The sequence below is a fragment of the Rhinopithecus bieti genome, unplaced genomic scaffold (assembly GCF_001698545.2).
Source record: "Rhinopithecus bieti isolate Rb0 unplaced genomic scaffold, ASM169854v2 scaffold_2409, whole genome shotgun sequence".
Classification (NCBI taxonomy): Eukaryota; Metazoa; Chordata; class Mammalia; order Primates; family Cercopithecidae; genus Rhinopithecus; species Rhinopithecus bieti.
In genome coordinates, this window is record NW_016803686.1 from 838,866 (window position 1) to 860,597 (window position 21,732).

The following is a 21,732-nucleotide window of genomic DNA, read 5'->3' on the forward strand; positions in this document are numbered from 1 at the left end:
TTTCAAATTTTATACATTAAAAATCAAAAGAATCACAAAAGAAGATGATAATCCTACAATAATAATGGGAGTTTTAAGTAAACCTCTCATTGAAAAATCACCTGGAGAAGAAAATTAATAAGAATTAAAAAATCTTGAACAATAAATAAGATTTATTAGTCAAATTCTGAATCCAACAATTAAAGAGGATACTTTAAAAAACATGCATAAAACATATACAAAAATTGTTAGTTTACAAAACAAGTTTCTGCAAATAAAATTAAAGTTATCTCATAGACATGATCTCTGACCAAAATCCAATAAAATTAAAATAGATAACAAAATAATAGACAAATAGGTCAATGGAACACAATGGAGAGACAAGAAGTAGGCCTTCATAAATAGAGTCAATTGATTTTTGACAAAATAGCAAGAGCAATACAAAAAAGAAAATGTAGTCTTTCAACAAATGGTTCTGGAGCAACTGGACATTCACATGCAAAAAAAATGAATCTTGACTTAGACCTTACACCCTTCACAAAAATTAACTGAAAATGAATCACAGTCCCATGTGTTTAAAACTTTTGGAAGATAACATAGGAGAAAAGCTAGTTGACCTTGGTTATGCTAATGACTTTTTATATATGACACCAAAGGCACAGTCCACAAAAGAAATAACTGATAAGCTGGACTTCATTAAAATGAAAAACTTCTCTGTAAAAGACATTATCAAGAGAATAAGACAAGACACAGAATGGGAGAAGATGTCTGCAAATACGTATTTGTTAAAGAATATTTATCCAAAAGATACAAAGAACTCTTAAAACCCAACAAAAAGAAAATAAAAATCCTGATTAAAAAATGAGCAAAAGACCTGAAAAGACACCTCACCAAAGAAGATGTATAGATGGCATGTAAACTTATGAAAAGATGTTCAACACCGTATGTCATTAGGGAACTGCAAATTAAAACAGTGAGATACCACTACCCAGTTATTGGAATGGCCAAAATGCAAAACACTGACGAGATCAAATGCTGACAAGGATGTGGAGTGACAAGAAGTCTCCTTCATTGCTGGTGTGAATGCTAAATGATATATTCATTTTGGAAAACAGTTTAGCAATTTCTTACAAAATGAAACATAGTTTTACCATGCAGCTTAACAATCATGCTCCTTGATATTTACCCAAATGAGTTGAAAACTTACATCTACACAAAAACCTTCTCACAGATGTTTATATTAATAGCAATTTTATCTATGATTACCAAAACCTGAAGCAACCAAGATGTTGTTCAGTAGGTGGATGGATACATAAATTGTAGTATATCCAGATTATGGAACATTATTTATTACTAACAAGAAATTAGCTATCAGGTCATGAAAAAAGACATGGAGGACACTTAAGTGCATTTTAATAAGTGAAAGAAGCCCAGCAAAAAAGGCTACATACTGTATAATTTCAGCTATATGACATTCTGGAAAAGGCAAAACTACAGAGACAGTAAAAAGATCAATGGCTGCCAGTGGAGGGAGGGATGAATAGAGGAATTTTTATGGCAGTGAAGGTATTTTGTATGCTGTCATAATGATGGATACAGATCAGTATACGTTTGTCAAAATTCATAGGATGTGCAACACTTAGAGTGAGTCCTAACGTAAACTATGGATTTTGGATAATAATGGTTTGTCAATGGAGGTTTATTGATTGTAACAAGTGTACCACTTTAGTGTTGGATGTTGATAATAGGAAAGCTATGTCTGTGTGGGAGCGGGGGAACTCTCTGTACTTTTCACTCAATTTTGCTGTGAATCTAAATCTGCTCTAAAAATTGAAATGTCTACTTAAAAAAATAACAACAGAAATTCAGTCAAATAAATTCCAGCCTGTATATATGGAAACTAATTACGACTTTAAGTTTGGTTATGGAAGCAAAATGTAAAATTACTTTTAAAAGATTAATATTACATTCTTTTCAAGATTATAATCTTGAGATTAAACATAGTAAGAAGACTGGGAAATAGGTATAATATGGATTAAGTAATGAAGAGGATAAAACTGTTCTAAAATCTTTATCTTATTTTTGAGATGGAGCGTCCCAAGTAGCAGCCTCCCAAGTAGCTGGGACTACAGGCACATGACACCACACCCAGCTAATTTTTGCATTTTTAGCAGAGATGGGGTTTCGCCACGTTGGCCAGGGTGGTCTTGAACTCTTGACCTCGTGGTCCGCCTGCCTCGGCCTCTCAAAGTGTTGGATTACAGGCATGAGCCACCGTGCCCGGCCTAAAATCTTTATCTTAAATAGACATTTAAGCCCATTTAAGGGCTATTTTACTCTTGATTGGCATGACTAGAAAATCCAGATTAAAAAATGCTTTTGAAAACTGCAAGAACTTGGCTTTAGGTCAATCAATATTGTAAAATATAAATTCTCTCTAAACTTTTAAACAGTCCAGTTTCAAATTATCAATAGCTGTTTTGCAACTTGACAAAATGATTCTAATGACTTCTAAAAGAATGTACATGTAACAATGGATAGGAAATTCTAAAACAGGGAAATATAAACAGGGTTTACCTTGTCAAATATTAAAATGGGTTATGACATAATTTTAAGGTACTGTGAAAATAAATTTTAAAATGTATGGAAATTTATATCACGGTGTCATTTTAAATCAATGAAATAAAGATGGATTATTTAGAAAAAAATTGGTGCTGGGAAAATTTTCTAGTTATTTGGAAAATAATGAATCTGAGTTCACTGATGTAAACTCTAAGTAGACCACAGACTTAGTGTATACACACAAGCAAAAAACTCCAAAAAACTAATAGACTAAATAAAAACTATAAAAGCAATGTTTTCTAAGTGCTAGGCACTGTTTTGAGCTCTTTTTAAAAAACTATATATTTTTTGCAGATTTGAATACAGAGGCAGATGGAGGTTAGTAACTGGCCAAGTTCACACAGTAAGAGGTAGAGCAGGGATTCTGAACACAGTTGGATTTCAGACCCAGATTTGCCCTAGGCACTGTGTTGCACACCACTGCTGCAATGGTTAATTTTATGTGTTATCTTTTCTGGACCATGGATGCTCAGTTAAGTGTTTAAGCATTTTATCTGGGTGAGTCTGTGAGGGTATTTCTGAAAGAGATTAGCATTTGAATTGGTAGACTGGACAAAGCAGACTCCTCTACCCAATACGGATGGGCCTCATCCAGTCTGTTGAGGGTCTGAATAAAATGAAAAGGCAGAGAGGAAGGTTGCATTCACTCTGGCTGACTGCTTGAGTTGGGACATCAATCTCCTCTTGCCGTTGGAGCTTCTAGTTCTTCAGCCTTCAGACCTAGACTGGAACCTACACAATTGGCTCTCAGGCCTCCAAACTACACCACTGGATTTTTTTGGTCTCTAGCTTGCAGACAGTGGATAGTGGAACATCTTACCCAGCATTCATAAGTGCGCAAGCCAGTACTTATAATGAATTTCTTCATAAATCTGTTTCTCGAAAATCCTAATATAGCTAACCTAGATAACATAAAACTGTGTACAGCAGGGTGGCCGAGGTGGGCAGATCACAAAGTCAGGAGTTCGAGACCAGCCTGGTCAATATGGTGAAACCCCATCGCTACTAAAAAATACAAAAGTTAGCTCGGTGTGGTGGTGTGTGCCTGTAGTCCCAGTTACTTGGGAGGCTGAGGCAGGAGAATCACTGGAACCCGGGAGGTGGAGGTTGTAGTGAGCCAAGATCATGCCACTGAACTCCAGCCTGGGTGACAGAGTGAGATTCTGTCTCAAAAAAAAAAAAAAAAAAAAAGGAAGTGTACAGCAAAAGATCAGCATAAAATCAAAAGAAAAATAGCAAACAGGAAATTGCTAGTAATACAATTATCTGCCACCAGCTGAAGGTCAATGTGCCTAACACAAAATTAACACTTAAAAATTAATTTAAAAAAGATACCCATTTAATATAAAGACAGGCAAATTCCATGAAGGGATAATTCACACAATTAGGAACACAGATAACTGATAAATAATAAAGACAGACAAATTCCATGAAAGAACAGTTCACACAATTAGGAACACAGATAACTGATAAATGTATGAAAGGATCTTTATTCCCACTAATTAAAGCAATACAAATTAAAACAATGCCATAGTTTTTGTAACTATCACATTGCCAATGATTAAAATATTGAATAATACCAGTGTGCCAAAATGTGGAGAGAAAATTACTCTTTTGCACATTATTACTTAGTGGCAGCTCATATTGGGGCAATACTTTAAAGTGACAATTTAGCAATATTTATTAAAATATAACACATCTACATCTGGGAATCCCTTTAAAAGAAATATCCCTACATGTATGCAAAGATATGTAAATATAGAACATTATTCATTGCAATATTGTTTATACTAGCAAAAAACTTGCAGACTTTTTGCTATTACAAACAATATTGGAATGAATATTGTAACATTTTTATATTACAATGGGGTACTAGTTAAATTCAAAATAAGCCCGAGAATTAATAGTAATGATTTTCACAGGAGGAGTTGGAGGATCATGGGAGAATTCCAGTTTCTTTTTTCTTTTTATGTGCCTTCATTCTAATCTTTCCCATAGAAAAGTAGTACTTTTACAATAAGAAAAATAATTAAGATATAAAAAATTACTTTTAGAAAAGCCTCACAATTATTTAAACAGAATAATAACACCAAATAAATGTTCACAAGTGGATACTCAGCATTATATTGAAAATATTAAATGATAATATAATAAACCATAATATGATAATAAAGGAAAACTTCAGGAATCCAAGGATGTTTTAGTATTAGAGAATATATTTACAATATGTGAAAAAGTCAAAGGAGAAGTAGATTTGACTATCTTAGTAGATGTCCTAAAGATTAGATGGATGTCAATGTTGATTTTAAAATATATTAGTAGATGTAGAAGAATATCTCACTAACTCTTGTGATTAAGATGATCTCTCTGAACCCAGTAGCCAATATCATACTTAACAGAAACCTCTAGAATAATTTCTTTGAAATTTGTAAAATAGAGGTGAAACCCCGTCTCTACTAAAAAATACAAAAAGCTAGCCGGGCGAGGTGGCGGGCGCCTGTAGTCCCAGCTACTCGGGAGGCTGAGGCAGGAGAATGGCGTGAACCCGGGAGGAGGAGCTTGCAGTGAGCTGAGATCCGGCCACTGCACTCCAGCCTGGGCGACAGAGCGAGACTCCGTCTCAAAAACAACAACAACAACAACAACAACAACAACAACAACAACAACAAGAAGAATATCCCAAGGATCTCAAAGGATATCCACTATTCTTACTTGACAAGATTCTGGATATTTCAATAATAAGAAATATAAACATAAACAGGGAAAAATATTTTTTAAAATGATGTAACTGCATATTTGGAAAACTCAAGTAAAGTAACAAACAAAATTACAACTAATAAGAGTTCAGCAAGATGTTGAATGACAAAATAAGTATGTGAAATATCAACAGCTCTATTATGTACCAGTGAAAACTAGTTAGAAGGAAAGGGAGAACCCATTTATCTTCATAAGTAGTTTAACAGATAGTTAGAAAGTAGTCTACAAATATATTGATAGATATTTATTAAACCATGTTACAACAACGGTTGTAACAATAGTCACCAAAATATTAGTTGTGGTTACTATTGAGTGGTTAGATAATGCTGGATAATAAAAATATTATTTTTATTTTCTTCTTTTATCTTTCTTGTTTTCTAATTTTATAAGTTTTCTCTATATCTTCTATAATAGATAAAACTATAAATTACTTATTTTAAAAATTATTATCTTTTATTTTTATAGATTCAGGGGCACAAGGGCAGCTGTGTTACATGGATATATAGTGTACTAGTGAAGTCTGGTTAAATTATTAGTTTAAATACATGTCATAATCTGCGATTACTAGATTCCTTAATACCATCACCTGTAAATTGATTACCACAACAGTAAGCCACATTTTAATTTGCACTGTTGAGAAAATATCAAAATTTGCATAACAGTTTGCCCATCATATGTCAATTCATTCTGCTGCATTAAAAAAAAAAATCATGGGAGATATGTGTGGGTGCTAGTTCAGAATGAGATTCAGCATTTGTTCAATATATTTCAAACATTTTAACACATTGGAAAGGTGCCGTTCATTTATCAAAGCATCGCAGATACTTCTATGAGCAAATTTTGAAGGAGTAATCTTGTGACTATTCAACCACCTGGAATAAAATAAGATGTTCCAAATTCAATTTATTTTATCTTTTAAATAAACAAAATGAAGTTCACAGGCCTTGACACTGTCCTTGTTGAAGAAAGTGAATCTCTACCTTGGAGATAGATTCTGATTTACTGTCTGAAGATATGCGATTGTCCTTTAATAATATTTTGAAGGCAGATACTAGCACTGATGATCATATCCAATATAATTGTGTTATTTATTTGCCACAGTGCTACAAAATAAATTAATTTTCCTAAATAATGACAAGATGATCTAAAAAGAAATTTATAGCACTTGACCCCTTTCTTTTAAAGTAACCAATTCCTAGTGCTTTAATTGAAAGGATGGCCATGTTAAGGAAAACTCTGCTGATGAGCAAAATCCAGTCAGTTATTAAGTGCTGCACTTTCTGAGGTCACTTTAGACTTTTTCTCTAAAGCTACGTACAGCTGTGAGAGGGAGTTAATAAAGAGTGAGGCTAGAGGGAAGGAGAAAAAAGGAGAATTCAGTATGATACTTCTTATTTGAGAAAAGAGCATTGTGGACAAGCTCTCTCTTGAATTAGTCAAAGCAACATACCTAGACTAATAAAAATATCTTCTTGATTCAGGCAGAAGGGAAGTCAGGTAAGATCAAGGCAGGCAGAGCCAGGCTTTAAAACCAGGGGTAGGTGGGGGGTGCTGTGTTGGCTGGGGCTGTGTGGTACACTTAGAGGGAGTTATGCTCGCATGACTTCTCTACCTTGGGCACCCCTCATGCCCTGCCCTCAGCTCTCCCTCTGTGGTAGAGAGAGAATAAAGGACTTGATAGTGTCTATGATGCATGGGAAACCCAATTATTTGTCTTTTGTTTGTTTTTTGTTTTTATTTTCGTACAGATGGGATTTCACCATGTTGGCTAGGCTAGTCTCCAACTCCTGACCTCAAGCAATCTGCCTGCCTTGGCCTCTCAAAGTGATGGGATTACAGGCATGAGCCACTGCACCCAAGGAAACCCAATTATTTTGGGCTCTGGATTGTCAGGCAGGAGACCTGAGCTACTTGTTTTGTGTTTTCACTGCTTTCCTGGTTTTAAAAGGTCATTGTGACAAGAGCGATAGAAGGAGCTGGTTCAAGATGTTGATTCCTGTCTACCACGCCCTGTGCTTCTGATTCAGTAGGTCTTCAGTAGGACACAGGGACTTGCATCTTTAGCCAGATCTGTAGGTGATTCTAATGTGATTTTTTTTTTTTTTGAGATGGAGTCTCTGTTGGGAGGCTGGAATTCAGTGGCGTGATCTCAGCTTACTGCAACCTCTGCCTCCCAGGTTCAAGTGATTCTCCTACCTCAGCCCCATGAATAGCTGGGACTACAGGTGCATCCCACCACACCCAGCTAAGTTTTGTATTTTTAGTGGAGACAGGGTTTCACCATATTGGTCAGGATAGGATGGTCTCGATCTCTTGACCTCATGATCCACATGCCTCAGCCTCCCAAACTGCTGGGATAACAGGTGTGAACCACTGCACTTGGCCTGATGTGATTTTTGACTATATCCCAGATACACTGAATTAGGTGACCCTGATAGGTAAAAGTCAAGGTTGAATGGAGATATGGGGTGAAATAGTATAGGACATTGTGGGCAGTGTACCTTCTTCTCCTTATTCTCTGCTGCATCTAATTTACTATGATTGGCCTTTTAGTTGGAGAGGAGTAAGTGGTACTGTGTGAGTTCATCAGGGCACTTGGATGAAACCTGACAGAGAATCCCTTCCGTATAGGAATTCCTCATTTATATTCATTGTTAGTAGAGAGGGAAGTCAGTAGAAAGGAAAGTGAGATGTTGGGAGGAATGGCCTCTATCAGAATCATGCCTTTTTCCTTGTTATCAATATCTCAGAATTTGCAAGGCCTTAGGAAGAGAAAGCTGATGCAACTTCTGAGGAGATGGCTCAGTACAAAGTGCAAGTCTTAGTAGGACTGTGGGTTGAGTCAAGTAATCATCTCACAGAAAGAAAAATAAGCTTCAACAGAGCTAATCCGGACTGAGTTGAGAATTCCTAAATGAACTGTAAAATTATAACTGCCCAAAGGGACTCCATGAAGGCCATGTTTATATATATATATATATATGGCAAAGCCTGAAAAGCACAGAGAGTCTTCAGCTCTAATCAGCCCATTTAAAATTGTGCCTACTAAACTCTAGTATAATAGACCATTTGATCCTTATTTTAAGAGAACTAAAGGCTTTCCAGATTCTGCACAGGACTTTACTCTGTGAATAGGTCCTTAGTGTGCAATTAGTCACTTTTGTAGCCATTAATTTTAGACCACTTGTTGCAGAATTATTTGTTCTCAATTCCACCTGCCAAGAGTATATATGTGCTAAGGTGCTTATTGTACTAATTAATAACCATGGCTGAGAATGATGAAGTGATCTGATTGAATGGTTCATTTTTCAAATTGTAGGCTCCCAGTTGTGGGATTAATTCAAAGATGAGTTTTTGCCATCATACTCACAAGTGAGACTTTAAAAAGTCTGGAAGTGCTGTGCTTATACCTGAGAACTGGGGTTAAAAAAGATTTTAGAAGACACTTCCCTGATAGAGAAGGCTGAAGAAGAAGACTGAGAGGCAGCAGCTGCCTGGCAGGGTTGGCCTTAGAGCTCTCTACATTAGTCTCAGAAGATCTCATGTTATGCTCAGTAGAGTTTACATATAGCCAAGATATTGGAATAACACTGAAGAAGAAGAAACACACATGTCAAATTATAACTTTGGGAATCATTGATTTTATGCCCAGGAAGGAAGAAGATTTTGGCAATGGGTTCTGAAGTCATTGATTGGGTTCTGAAGTCATTGATTGGGCCAAATGCTGGAGAGAAGTGGTGAGAACACAATGAAAGATCTATGGTTAAGTTGTGTTAAAATCTGTCTTGTTTTAAACAGTCATAGTTCACGGGTTTATTTTTGTCTAGTACTGTGTTCTAGAGGTAAAAGTTTGGTATAAATTTTAACTTGAAGAAGGAATTGCTAAATATTCTTTCCTGAGCTGGAGCATCTGGGAAGAAAATAGATACACTGTTTAAAGATAGGAGAACAGGCTGGTGAGATGGCTCAGATCTATAATCCCAGCACTTTGGGGAGGCTGAGGTGAGAGGATTGTTTTAAGTCCACAAGTTCGAGACCAGCTTGGGCAATATAGTGGAACCTGTCTCTACAAACAATAAAAAAAATTAGCCAGGTGTGGTGGCATGTGCCTGTAGTCCCAGTTACTTGGGAGGCTGAGGTGGGAGGATCGCTTGAGCATGGGAAGTTGAGGCTGCAGTGAGCTGAGTTTGTGTCACTGCACTCCAGCCTGGGCAACAGAGCAAGACTCTATCTCAAGAAAAAAAAATGTTTTTCTAGAATTTAAAGCACCACAGACTGTCTTTCTGAGATAACCTAATGACCTCAAAATACATTTGGTACTAGACATGTAGAAAAGCTAGACCTACCTTGGAGCACCTATCAAGATTTGCGTGTTTATCAGACCCACAAACATATTATATTATTCTCAGTCATAATAACCTCACTCTCTGGGGCTTTTAGAGTGATATAATATTAGGCATTGACTAGGTTTTGTACATAACTTTGATGTCATAGTATCTTGTTTTGATGATGTGTTAGTTAATTGAGTTGCAGGATTACAAAATGTGTGAAGCAGTAGAGATTTGATTTTATTTGAAAAGGTCTAATGATGGAATAAAATGCAAATTTGTTTCTGTAAAATATAACCAAGGGACAAGTAGTATAAATCAAACTGAATCCTCTTTAGAAATATTTCATTTCTTGTACTTTCATCCCTATTAGCACTTTACGTGTTCATTTTTCAGTGCTAATTTAAAAGAAAATTTAGCTACAATAAATGGGGAGTTATACATGATATAAATGATGAATTGATGGGTGCTGACGAGTTGATGGGTGCAGCACACCAACATGGCACAAATATACATATGTAACAAACCTGCACGTTATGCACATGTACCCTAGAACTTAAAGTATAATAAAAAATAAAAAAATAAAAAACAATAAAAAAAAAAAAAAGACCAGGCATGGTGGCTCATGCCTGTAATCCCTAGCACTTTGGAAGGCTAAGGTGGGAGGATCACTTGAGGCCAAGTGTTCGAGACCAGCCTGGTCAGCATAGCTGTAAAGATCAGTCTTTACAATTATAAAAATAAAAATCAGCTGAGTGTGGTGGTGCATGCCTAATTGGGAGGCCAAGGCAAGAGGATCCCTTGTGCCTAGGAGTTTGAGGCTGCAGTGAGCTATGATTATGCCACTGCACTCCAGCCTGGGTGACAGAGTGAGACTGTCTCAAAAAAGGTAAAATTAATAATTAATTTGGGTTGGTGTTCATGGCAAGCCTATAATACATTCATTAGAGTGGATATTTAAGTGTTCCAGTTATTTTTGGGCATAGGCATTTTTATAGCATTAAATAATCCTTCTAGTTACCTTTCTTTTCTTTTCTTTTTCTTTTTAAAAGTCCCTTAAGTACTAAAGATCAAACCCAAGGACAAAAGTTATTTATGTAACTCAAAAGAAACTCAAGCATAATATAAAAAAGATGATAAGTCAGGAAAAAAGAAGCTACTGTCACTACTCTCAAAGTAATCTGTTCAAAATGTTGACTGTCAGCATCATTTTCCCCAAGGAACATACATATTTTCCCTTTCTCCTGTTACAGCTGACATTTTTTGAGGTTTGGGGCGGGGACAGAAAAAAAATTATGGAATTAACCATTATGATAGCTTTCTGTTTTCTTCATTGTATTCATTGATTTTTTTGATTTTAAATATTGTGAAAGATAAAGAGAGGATTACATATTTTATCTTCACATGAGGTAAGAGACTGTTTATGTCTAATAATAAGAGCTGCCAGTGTCGTACCTTCAAACTTTTAGATGTTGCATTTGTTATTATTTAAAGAATAATCCGTGAAGTGTTTCTAAAATGTACACAGTTGGTCCTTCATATATGTGAGTTCTGCATCTGTGGATTCAACCAATTTTGGATTGAAAATATCCAGGAAAAAATGTGTTTGTACTGAACATGTACAGACTTTCTTGTCATTATTCCCGAAACAATACAGTATAACAACTATTTACATAACATTTACATTGTATTAGGTATCATAAGTAATGTAGAGGTGATTTAAAGTATACAGAAGGATGTGCTGGGTAATATACAAATACTGTGTCATTTTATATCAGGGACTTAAGCATTGATAGATTTTGTGATTTGAGGGAGGTTCTGGAACCAATCCCCTGCCGATACCAAAGGATTACCTATCGTATGTGCTTTAGGGAAAGCTGTAAAGTGAAAACTTCCTAATAGTATTTTTAAAGCATTTGAACATGTCATCCAAATTATCCAAATGTGTACATTTTATAGTATAATGATATCTCATTTAATTATGCAAAAAAACCCTTCTGTGGAATCTATGTATTTTAGAGGATTTTGGAGAGTTCTAATAAGAGAGACATTTTGTGTAGTGAAGAGTGCAATGAACTGGGAGTTGGTCTGTGGCCTCTTCTGAGGATGATTTTTTTCCTATTTTCTCAGGCAAAATTAATCACAGTATTGTTAACCTTGAGGGATGGTATGACTGAGGGAGGCTTCTCAGGTGCTGGTTTTGGATGGTGGTGCTAATTACACAGGTGTGTTCATTTTATGAAAATGATTTATATACTTATGCTGTATGTAACACTTTAAAAAGTTTTTTAAAATCTCGTTGTCTAAAATTTAAGAGGAAAATACAGTTATAGCTTTGATAACAGCAGCAACAAAATGATGCCCATCCTATTCCCACTGCCTCCATGCACACCTCCACTGTTATGTTTTCCACATTGTATTCTAATCATCTGTTATGACGTCACCACTGTCAGACACATCACCAGGATAGAGAAGAAAGTGGCATTGCAGGAACTGTCTAGAGCGGTGCCTGGCACTAGTGTACTTGTCATGTAGAAAAATAACAGATTTCACTATGGAGTGGCTAAGACTTTTTCTAGTTTGAAAATTCTATGAGAATATACTAAAAATACAATATATACATACCAGAAATATATTAGAATGTTAATAACCTCCCATGGTGATTGAAGTTAGTGAAAATAAGGATAACTGAAAAATAAAAGCTACAAATAAAAGATGGTTTCAAAATATAAGTAGGGCTTCCAATGTATGAAACTGAAAATTGAATTAATTTTCTGAGGGACAAACTTCCCAGTTTAATTCAATCCTGCATTTTCTGTTAGAGGAAAGCATTTTATGTAAGTTGAATTTGTGGTGATAAGGCAACAATAAAAAGCAATATTACTTGAAAGTAGACTATGGTAAGTTAAAGATATATACTATAAACATTAAAGTAATCAGTAAATTAACACAAAAATGTTATAGCTAATAAGTTAACAATAGAGATAAAATGAAATAAAAATATACTTGATATTAAAGAGGGAAGAAAAGAGGTACATGGGACTGAAGAACAAATGGGGAAATAGAAAACAAATAGGAAGGTTTTAATCCAACATTAGTGATTACAATCATTGTAAAATAGAAACTAATTTCAACTGAATAAAAATAGAACATCAGATGTAAAATTTTGCTAAAGTAACTAGCATAGTACTCAGAAGAAAATTTGTAGTTACGAATACTTATATTAAAAATACACATCTAAAATAAAAGAAACTAGAAAAAGAAGAGTAAATTTTAAGCAGATCAAGCAGAAGAAAGGAATGAATGAAAAGAGCAAAAGTCAATGAACTACAAAACAGAAAAGCAATAGAGAAAATCAAATAACCCAGAAGCTGATTCTTTGAGAAATTTAATAACACTGATAAACTTCTAGCCATACTGAGAAGGAATAAAAGATACAAATTACCCATATCAGACTTCACCACAGATTCTATAGATATTAAAAAGATAACAAGGGAATCTCAGGAATAACGTTATGCCAACAAATTCAAAGACCTTGAGAGACACTAATTAGCAATTTCTCTCAAGAAGTAAACGAGAGACAGATATTCCTTGTGAACATAGAGGTAAAAACCTCTAAGCTAACTGAATCCAACAATACATAAAATTAATAAGACATCATGTCCAACTGAAGTTTATCCCACGAATATAATGTCAGTTTAGCATTTGAAAACATCAATTAATGTAATTAACCATTGTAACAAAAAGGAAACACTGTGTGATTATTTCAATAGATTTTTTTTTAAAAAAGCATTGAACAAAATTCAGCATTTGTTCATGAATAGAAGGGAACTTTTTCAATCAGATAAAGGGCATCTGCGAAAAACCTATGGTTATCGCTGTACTTAATGGTGAAATCATATATATTTATAGCTTACAATCAGGAACAAGGCTGTTATACCTGGATGATAAGATACATATTATAGATTAAAAAATATCTTAATAGCTTCCTTTGGCTTTTGGCATTTTGTCAACATGATAATAACAATAATACAAATAAAAATCATGGCTAATATTTATTATATATATATTTTAACATTGTAAGTGCTCTAAATACATTATCTCAGTTAACCCTCACAATGACCTTTAGTTATCCTCCCTATTTTATAGTTGAGTTCCAAAGACATTAAGTAACTTGTCAAAGTTCACATAGATGGTCAGTGGAATTCACATCTTCATAACTCCAGTGGTGATATCCTTCAGCCAAATAAAATAAAAATCTTCACAAATTTTTTTTATAGTAGCTGTTGATAACAACTCTGGTCTGAACTTCATTTTTGTTTTACTTCATTATTTTGTGCTACTTATTGTTGGATAAATCTCGGCTGATGTTTAGCATCTTGGTTTTATCCGTGGAGACTCCTTAGTTACCTGCTTCTTTTGTGAACATCTGGAAATCCTGGGTATTACTTGGGACCTGGGTTTAGAGAATTTCTCATATCAAGCCTTGAACATAGGAAATTAAACTCTTACCCACCCTCTAACCTTCTTTCCCATGCCTCCCCCCACCAACTACCTACGCCCATAAGGTTAGTTATTTTCCTTTGCTCAGTTGACAGCTTGGCTAAAAATGAAAAGAAAAATTCCACTGCTTGTAGCTACTAGCCAAGAGAGAAAGACAAAAAACACCCAATTATCTGGAACTAAGATAATTTTTTTTCCTGTGTTTATTATAGATATGTCCTTACTCCCATTTCAGTGTTGGAATAACTATGCTTCTGCAGTTGACTGCCAGATATTATTTTTTGGAAGCCTTTAAATATTTCTGGACTTCTTCCTTCTAGGCCCGTGATAGGATTGTGTTTCTTGGCCACATTGTGGTTGAGTGGGTTTTGGCTAATGAGTTGTGAAAAGTGATGCATGTCATATTTAGCTGTTGATGTGAGACCATTAGAATTCCTTTCATCTTCTGTAAAGTGACCTGCAGTGTTAGGATGGTGGCTCCTTTGTCAGCCTGAGTTCCTCAGTGATGATGACAAGCAGCTTCTCTATCTGTGGCTGGACATATAGTCTGAGTAAAAAATTGACCTTTTTTGTTTTAAGCCATGAAAACTTTCTTCCACAAAAAGAAGGGTATTTGTGGGAATAGACGTTATGCTTCTATAAAAATATTTTAAAATGTGGATATTTTAAGAACTAAAATGGTAGAGAAAATTTATAGTTATGCCTTAAATTTTTTTTTAAAGGATGTAATGTGGTAAAGCAGAAAGCACATTGCTTTTTGTGTAACATTAGGGTCAAGTCAGCTTTGCCACCCCAAAGTCAAGGCACGTAACTCTCTGAGCTCAGTTGCCTCAGCTGAAAGGGATATGCCTATGTCTGCACTGCTGTAATTTTTAAGTGAGACCACATATGAAATGCCTAGCATGAGAATAATAGTAAGTAACATTTGTTTAGTACTTGATGCATGCTAGGCACTTGTCTAAACCCTTTATACATATTGCTATGGACTTAATTGTCCCCCTGCCTCAAAATTTGTATGTTGAAGGCTTAACCCCAAAGTGAATATATCTGGAGACTGTGGTCTTTGGGAGGTAATTAGGGTTCGATGACATCATGAGGGTGTGGCTCCTATGTTAAGATTAGTGGCTTTATAACGAGAGGAAGAGAGAGAGAGAGACCACTCTCTCAACAATGTGAAGACACAATGAGAAGGTGGCCGTCTGTAAGGCAGAAAGAGAGCCCTTACCAGAAACCAAATCTTCCCAGAACTTTAACCTTGGACTTGAATCTCCAGAACTGTGAGAAAATAAATTTCTGTTGTTTAAGCCACCCAGTCTATAGTGTTTTATTATAGCAGTCTGAGCAGAGTAATATTATTTAATCCATTTTTCCATCACAACCCTCTGAAGTAATTTCTCTTATTATCTTCTCTCTACAGATAAATAAACTGAGGTATGGAGAGGCAAGTGATTTGCCCAGGGTCACACAGTGATTCCAACCCAGGCAGCCAATCTTTAAGCCCATTCTCTTCACCATTGTGCAATACATGAGAACACAAGTATAAATTTCCAATTACAAGCTGTCTGTTAGTAGAGTAGTGCACACTTATTATGGGGAGACATTCCAATACCCCCAATTATGCCTGGAAACTCTATAGTACTGAATCCTACATATACTATGTTTTTTCCTACACATACATCCCTATGATAAAGTTTAGTTTTTAAATTAGGCACAGTAAAAGATGTACAGCAATAATGAATTACAAAATAGAACACGTAACAATATACTGCAATAAAACAATAAAATTATGTGAATGTGGTCTTTCTCTCTCTCTCTCTCAAGATATGTACTGTACTCACACCTATTTTTGGACCTCAATTGGCTGAGGGTAACTGGAACCTTGGAAAGTGAAACCATGAATAAGGAAGGACTAGTGTCCCGAAAAACTCACTATCCAGGAGGAGAGTGGCCAGCTCAAGGAGTGGTCCTGACATTTCATGTTGCAGCTGCTTGTGGGTACAGGGTGTAGTGCAACTGGTGTAGTCATTTGGTTTGTTCATTTATAATTATAGGGTGGAAAACAACAATGTTTGTGTTGTGTTTGAGCCTAGAGAATGGGCCTCTATTTGGGAATGTGAGGTGGGGAGACAGATATCCAGAAAACTTAATTAGGCTTCCTAAATATAAGCTAGACTAGAAGAGTCTGAATGTGGGCTCTTTGTGCCCTGGTGTGGGTAGCTGCAGAACCAGCAATGGTGCTCAGGACCTTGAAGTCAAAGTTCTGAGGAAAGTGAAATTTTGTACTCAAAAGGCTCCAAGCCTATGGGGTAATTGTGCATTCAGTCATCCTCTCATCCTATCTCTAAATGCAAAGTTGGTCTTCATGTGGGCATGATGCTAATGTCACTCTGCTTCCTCTGCATACAGATAGAGCATGCAGAGGACCCAGATGTATTTGTTGTGACTTAAGCACAAGGCTTCAGTAGGACATTATATTAATCACCAACTCATAGGCCTGTAAACTTGAGTTCTATGGAGGTAAGTATACAATATCTTTCATGAACACTAAATTAAATGCAAACATATTTTATATTGTCATCACTTTGGAGAGATTTATCTTTCAAAGCAAAGAATTATCTCTAACTGATAAATTTGGTCCATGCTTCACTTAGAAAAGTGTTTGTTTTTCTAACTCTAATCCTCAGAAATCAGCCATGAGGTTCCCAAATATTTCAATCTTGTTAACGACTCTCGCTTTAAATTCAAATCCCGCTTCTCAATATCTCTTTGAAATAGTCGAGAAGCTCTGTTATTTTTCAATTATTCCTAGTATGGTAAGAGGATTTGAAGTTACTATTAATGAGCCCTGTTCCCCTCTGGTCCTTCCCTACAGTAATTCTCCATAGCAGGGAGGAAGCTGATACATGGCCCTGGATTTGGGGAAGGAGGGTGGACTGAGCAAGTTTGAGATAATGTTAAGATTGAAATAGAGGGTCTTTTGGTCACAAGCATGCTATCCTCAATTCAGTTCTCTAAGGGTAGGTTGATACTTGATGTTCAATGTTAGAATGAATATAAAAAGATGGGCAAGACAGCCTCCATTTACTTAGCACTCACGATGTACAAGCCATTGTTTACCAAGCACATCATATCATTAAATCCTTACAATAACACCATGAGTAAGTATTACAGTAATCACCATTTAAAGGTGAGCAAATGGAAGCTTAGAGGGGTTAATAACTTGCTTACTTGAGACATAAAGTTGCAAAGCTGGTTAGTAGCATTGCTAGGATTTGAGCCTGAGTGTGTCTGAGCCCAATATCTTAGTTTTTAGCCCCTTGCAATGCTCCATCACCTAAACAGAGATTACTGGGGAGAATCAGAGAGGGGAGTCAGAAAAAAGCATTTTCTTACTTCTATACACAAAAGACAACAAGATCCTCAGTTTTCAACATTTATTCAGCAAACATTTATTAAGGCCCCATAATATGCAGGGTGCTCTGTGAGGGGGTAGTGTGTTAGAGGCGCAGGGTTAGGGGCACTCTGTTATGTATACTCTGTTAAGGGCACTGGCGTCTTAAGACATCGACTTTATTACAACTCTCACCTATGACAAGAGTCAGAATGTAAACAGAAAGCTCTCTTATCTTAATGGAGACCGAAGTGCTAAGACAGCAATTCAAAGTTCTAAATAGTTTTTCAGACTCTCTCAGAGATTTCCTGGGGATATTTCAAAATTCAATTCAATTCAATTCTGTAAGTGTTTATTAAGTGCTGACTATATGCCTAGCAGAATGCACTGAGGATACAAAGATGGTAAGGCACCTTCTCTGCCCCTGAAGAGCTCTCAGTCTAATGGAGACTATTTATCTGTTTCAGTTGCAAATACAGAGATTCTGTTACGCACCTAGATAGATGAATGTATCAATGCCTGTATTCCCAATAAGGTTTGAAAAGCATTACATTAAGTGCCTACAATAAAATCCCAAGGAGAGAAAAATTTAAAGTAATGAAGAAAAGGGGAAAAAGGTTAGACTAGGGAAATTAAGCCTGGAGAAATTATTAGTACACAAGACTAATATTTCTAATTAGTTTAATGTTCTGCAGAACTTTTCTTTTTTTAAATTTATTTTGCTTTAAGTTCCGGGATACATGTGCTGAAAGTGCAGGTTTGTTACATAGGTATACATGTGCCATGGTGGTTTGCTGTACCCATCAACCTGTCATCTAGGTTTTAAGCCCCAAATGCATTAGGTATTTATCCTAATGCTCTCCCTTCCCTTCCCCACCCCCGACAGGCCCTGGTGTGTGATGTTCCCCTCCCTGTGTCCACGTGTTCTGATTGTTCAATTCCCACATATGAGTGAGAACTTGCGGTATTTGGTTTTCTGTTCCTGTGTTAGTTTGCTGAGAATAATGGCTTCCAGATTCATACATGTACCTGCAAAGGACATGAACTCATTCTTTTTTATGGTTGCATAGTATTCCATGTTGCATATGTGCCCCATTTTCTTTATCCAGTCTATCATTGATGGGCATTTGGGTTGGTTCTGACTCTGCTATTGTAAATAGTGCAGGTGAATGTGTCTTTATAGCAGAATGATTTATAATCCTTTTTTATAGCATTTATAGCAGAATTTATAGCATTATAGCAGAATGATATATACCCAGTAATGGGATGGCTGGGTCAAATGGTGTTTCTGGTTCCAGATCCTTGAGGAATCGCTACACTGTCTTCCACAATGGTTGAACTAGTTTACATTCCCACCAACAGTGTAAAAGCATTCCTATTGCTCCACATCCTCTCCAGCATCTGTTGTTTCCAGACTTTTTAGTGGTCGCTATTCTAACTGGTGTGAGATGGTATCTCATTGTGGTTTGATTTGCATTTCTCTAATGACCAGTGGTGATGAACTTTTCCTCATATGTTTGTAGGCCTGCATAAATGTTTTCTTTTGAGAAGTGTCTGTTCATATCTTTTGCCCACTTTTTGATGGGGTTGTTTGATTTTTTCTTGTAAATTTGTTTAAGGTTCCTTGTAGATTCTGGATGTTAGCCCTTTGTCAGATGGATAGATTGCAAAAATGTTCTCCCATTCTGTAGGTTGCCTGTTCACTCTGATGATAGTTTCTTTTGCTGAGCAGAAGCTCTTTAGTTTAATTAGATCCAATTTGTCAATTTTGGCTTTTGTTGCAATTGTTTTTGGTGTTTTAGTTATGAAGTCTTTGCCCATGCCTATGTCTTGAACGGTATTGCCTAGGTTTTCTTCTAGGGATTTTATGGTATTAGGTTTTACATTTAAGTCTTTAATCTATCTTGGGTTAATTTTGTATAAGGTGTAAGGAATGGGTCTAGTTTCAGTTTTCTGTATATGATTAGCCAGTTTTCCCAGCAGCACCATTTATTGAATAGGGAATCCTTTCCCTATCGCTTGTTTCTGTCAGGTTTGTCAAAGATCAGGTGGTTGTAGACATGTGGTGTTATGTCTGAAGCCTGTGTTCTTTTCCATTGGTCTATATCTCTGTTTTGGTACCAGTAGCATGCTGTTTTGGTTACTGTAGCCCTATAGTATAGTTTGAAGTCACGTAGCTTGATGCCTTCAGCTTTGTTCTTTTTGCTTAGGATTGTCTTGGCAATGCAGGCTCTTTTTTTGGTTCCATATGAAATTTAAAGTAGTTTTATTCTAATTCTGTGAAGAAAGTCAATGGTATCCTGATGGGAATAACATTGAATCTATAAATTACTTTGGGCAGTATGGCCATTTTCATGATATTGATTCTTCCTATCCATGAGCATGGAATTTTTTTTTCCGTTTGTTTGTGTCATGTCTTATTTCCTTGAGCAGTGGTTTGTAGTTCTTCTTGAAGAGGTCCTTCACATCCCTTGTAAGTTGTATTCCTAGACATTTTATATTCTTTTAGCAATTATGAATGGGAGTTCATTCATGATTTGGCTCTCTGCTTTTCTATTATTGGTATATAGGAATGCTTGTGATTTTTGCACATTGATTTTGTATCCAGAGACTTTGCTGAAGTTGCTTATCCACTTAAAAAGTTTTTGGGCTGAGATGATGGGGTTTTTAAAATATACAATCATGTCATCTGCAAACAGAGACAATTTGACTTCCTCTCTTCTTATTTGAATATCCTTTATTTCTTTCTCTTGCCTAATTGCCCTGGCCAGAACTTCCAATACTATGTTGAATAGGAGTGGTGAGAGAAGGCATCCTTTTCTTGTGCTGGTTTTCAAAGGGAATGTTTCCAGCTTTTTCCCATTCAGTATGATATTGGCTATGACTTTGTCATAAATACCTCTTATTATTTTGAGATATGTTCCGTCAATACCTAATTTATTGAGAGTTTTCAGCATGAAGTGCTGTTGAATTTTATCGAAGGCCTTTTCTGCATCTATTGAGATAGTCTTTTCGTTTTTGTCATTGGTTCTGTTTATGTGATGGATTACGTTTATTGATTTGCATATGTTGAACCAGTCTTGCATCCCAGGGATGGAGCCAACTTGATCTTGGTGGATAAGCTTTCTGATGTGCTGCTGGATTTGGTTTGCCAGTATTTTATTGAGGATTTTCGCATCCATGTTCATCAGGGATATTGGCCTGAAATTTTCTATTTTTGTTGTGTCTCTGCCAGGTTTTGGAATCAGGATGATGCTGGTCTCATGAAGTGAGTTAGGGAGGAGTCCCTCTTTTTCTATTGTTTGGAATAGTTTCAGAAGGAATGGTACCAGCTCCTCTTTGTACCTCTGGTAGAAGTGGCTGTGAATCCATTTGGTCCTGGACTTTTTTTGGTTGGTAGGCTATTAATTACTGCCTCAATTTCAGAACTTATTATTGGTCTATTCAGGGATTCAACTTCTTCCTGGTCTATTGGAGGGGGAATGTTTCCAGGAATTTATCCATTTCTTCTAGATTTTCTAGTGTATTTGCATAGAGGTGTTTATGGTATTCTCTGATAGTAGTTTGTATTTCTGCGGGATTAGCGGTGATAGTCTCTTTATCATTTTTTATTGCATCTATTTGATGCTTCTCTCTTTTCTTCTTTATTAGTCTGCCTATTAGTCTACCTATTTTGTTAATCTTTTCAAGAAGCCAGCTCTGGGATTCAGTGATTTTTTGAAGGATTTTTTGTACCTCTGTCTCCTTCAATTCTGCTCTGATCTTTTGCTTGTCTTCTACAAGCTTTTGAATTTGTTTTCTCTTGCTTTTCTAGTTCTTTTAATTGTGATGTTAGGGTGTCGATTTTAAATCTTTCCTGCTTTCTTTTGTGGGCAGTTAGTGCTATAAACTACCGTCTACACACTGCTTTAAATGTGTCCCAGAGATTCTGGTATGTTGTATCTTTGTTCTCATTGGTTTCAAAGAACTTTGTTTTTTTTTTTGCCTTAATTTCATTATTTACCCAGTGATCATTCAGGAGCAGGTTGTTCAGGTTCCATGTGGTTGTGTGGTTTTGAGTGAGTTTCTTTTTTTTTTTTTTTGAATTATTATTATTTTTTATTATTATTATTATTATTTTTTTATTATACTTTAAGTTCTAGGGTACATGTG